We start from the raw sequence: 3,440 nt of genomic DNA, 5'->3' as shown, positions 1-3,440 counted from the left end.
CCTGGAAAATAAAATAATATCTTTATAAAAATATCAACATAGTAAATCTCTTGCTAAGAATTGCATAGTCAAATTCAAAAAAATGTTTACTTCAAATCAAAATAAGTCCAATCCTAGGATTCTATTTTTCACTCTGTCCTTCCACAGAATTGATCCATGCGATACTATTGAGTCAACAATCTGTATAAGGATAAATAACAAATGTTTTAGTCTAATTAAACAATCGAACACACACTTAAGCCAGCGATATATATGACTTTTGATACTTAGTTATAAAATACTACCAAGTTAGTATTATTTTTTTTTCTGTACTAACCTTGATATCATCAATATTTGATCGTGGTAAGTTTCTCGTTGATGTATATATACATTGGTTTTCCTGCTTCATAAAAGCAAAACCTGGATAGCTAAATTTACAAATGTAACGTGGCTGATCTTAAATCCTAATCAATGAAAATTAGTTAATAAATTATTTTTGGTAGGAAACAAAATCATAATTGTAAACTTGCTGCTAGATTATGATAAACATGATACTTACATGTTCGGTGAGGGCTAAATTTGCTTCAAAGAGTGACCTGATTGTCCCTATATCCTCCCAATAATCATTGAAGAGAAAATCCTGCAAATATATAAGTTATTGCTTTAAGGATTTGTAACATTAGAACAGAAGCATATTGAAATCTTTACACTAATTAAGCTCAAATATATACAAGTACTGCTAGAAGCAAAGCCATCATAACTGATACAACAATGCTACCAAAAAAGTTAGCTTTCCATGGATACTTGATAATTGCAACAACATATATAATACTCTACTGCCTCACAGAGTTTATTATATCACATTCACATTTCTCAGTCTCCTTTTTTTAAAAAAATAAAAGTCAAACAAGAGTCTCAACTTACTAATAACATCAAGTGGAGGCAAATATAGTAAAAAGCCAATAACCACTAAAAATGTCTCTATACATAAATAAAGAACGCTACTTTATTTTGAAACATGGATATCACCATTTACATCAAATTAGCCAAGAAAACCAAGTGCATTTCAGCAACATGGTAGCATAAACACCAATAAGTTATTCTCTGATGAGTTTCAGTTACTCATATTAATTATGAATCATCCTCAACATATCTCAATCCTCTTCTCTCCAACAAGGACATAGATTAGACAATTTCAGCCAAGCTTCAAGCTTAATACTCGAATAACATAGCATCATAGAGTGACAATAATAGTAACAATAGTAGAAATATAGAACATGGGAAGAAAAGCCTCCTGTGTTGTACTCCAGTAGAATCTACTGGAAGCCTAGTATGTGTTTGGTTGGAATGGAAAAATAGTGTTGATAAGAAAAGAAAAATACAAACCGTTTATATTTTAAAATGACATACAGACCCTGAAGAAAAATTATTACATGAATGGAAAAGGAAAACAGAAAAATAATGTTTAATTTGGTGATGTGAATGTCAAAGGTTGGAAAAGATTGGACATTGAGATGATGAAAGAATACCTGTGAGTTGCGCAATCATCAAACTAAATCAATATCTGCCAGAGTTGGGTTACTCCAAATCCTGGTTCAGTACCACACGCATTCCCCACTTCACTTCCAAACACAAATGCCCATTATCGACATAGTTGTGGTCATCTACTTTGAATTCAAAGCGAGATCCATCAAGATCATGTTGCTTTTAATCCCGAAGGAGTAGTTGGCAAGAAAAATAGAATAGGCAGAGGTGACCCAATTTACCCTTCACAAGACTAATTTCAAAAGCTTGGATAGCTTACAACATGATAGAAAATACGTAAATGGATAATCTTCCCACTCAAGATAGAGCAATTCGCTAGAAATGCTATTAAAACTTCCAGAAAAACTAACACTTTTTATTTTGAGAAATTCAAGTCATCTCATTCTTGATAATGTTTCTGCTCTTAATGTCATATTTCTTTCTTCATATGGTTCAATCAATTGCACGGCCTTAACATCATCAATGACTTAAATACAAAAAATTCACAAAATATTAGATTACATCAATTACCTATTAACTCTATAAAATTGAAAAATTTAAAACTGCATACCGTATTTCCAAACATAATACGTTGAAAATCCTCTTTGCACCATATCCTACTCCACATCCATGGCTCATTTAGAGCATTTTCCCAAATTATTCTCATGCCTAACTCTTGCAACAGGTCATGCATTCTAATATAGCATTTATCAATTGTTATTAATGATTTATCGATGAGTACACTTATTCCAATCTTTGGATGAAGACCATGACAATACAACATGCCTTGCACAAGCGGATTCTTTTTGTGGTTAAAGAAAAAAGCAATGTCCAAAAATATTTCCTTTTCGAGGGGTTCCAATCCATCAAAACTAAGTTGAAGCACATCTGCGATTTCCTTCTTTGAATTATTATGTTAATATTATGTCAAAAACAAAATCAAACATTATTGAAACTGAGTCAATCACATAATTTTTTTCATTTATTTACTCTAACTATCAATTTCAATTCAAAGCACACAATAAATAAAAACAAGTAGTACCTTCAAATCCCTAACTCTAAATAGCAAAAATTAACCCCAATTAATAGAAGATATAGACAAATTCTGAATCAAAATAACCGGAATCAAAATTCTGAACCAAGAATGAAAACAAGAAAGAAAGATCAATGTGGAAGAACGAACCAGTAACAGCGGAGAGGCTGCGATAGCTCAGATTGGCACAAGGGGAAGGAAGGTGTAAGGGTTTCACGCACGATCAAGGAGATGGAAAACTTCGACGCCGGTGAGAGAAGGATGAAGTGCAGTCGGCGACTCCACAACCACATAGAGGCGCAGGGTAGATCGGAGATTAAGGATTTCACGCACCGTGGATGAGGGAGTATGGATTTTAGGCACTATGCAGGAAAGTCGAAAGCTCGACGCCGGAGAGAGGAGGATGGATCAGCGACGCACGGTGGAACAGCAGTGCCAGGATTTCGTGCGCTACCAATCTCGCTTCGCAGGTTTCTGCAATATTGGAGAAAATTATTGGTTATAAGATAAAAAAAAAAGACAAAATAAAAATTGAATTATGATAAAGTCCAAATTAACGGCATTTCTTGATGCAGTCGCCACCGATGGTGCAGCACATGAAGGTTGGTTCTTCTGGAGACATGTTTCGCGGCGATAAGTTGAACGGCTGGCAATTTTTGGTCGCTATGCTCCGTGTCTCTTGTAGTGCCATTAAATCCGTCGGTAACATCCGTCGTTAAATCCGATAGTAAATTCGACGGCATTGAGCATATTTTTTGTAGCATATAATTGTATTTTTAGTTTTAAAAAGTTATAAATATTTTTAAAAGCATTATTATACGGAGATACTTTTTTAAATTAGTGTGTGATTTTTAAGTTAAAATGTTTAACATAGCCTTAATAAATATTTACACTTTTTTGTTAA

The 3,440-nt window shown here is 33.5% G+C and overlaps 1 long non-coding RNA gene across 1 annotated transcript; it reads right to left on the bottom strand.

The window, feature by feature from the left end:
- LOC110266776 lies at positions 755–3,197 on the bottom strand. Its single transcript, XR_002354225.1, has 2 exons — positions 2,687–3,197; positions 755–1,643 (listed from the first exon to the last, which is right to left on the bottom strand). It is a non-coding gene; the product is annotated as an uncharacterized LOC110266776 (long non-coding RNA).

Source organism: Arachis ipaensis, chromosome B09 (genome assembly GCF_000816755.2).
Source record: "Arachis ipaensis cultivar K30076 chromosome B09, Araip1.1, whole genome shotgun sequence".
NCBI classification, from domain to species: Eukaryota; Viridiplantae; Streptophyta; class Magnoliopsida; order Fabales; family Fabaceae; genus Arachis; species Arachis ipaensis.
This window is presented reverse-complemented; position numbering and strand designations above follow the sequence as displayed.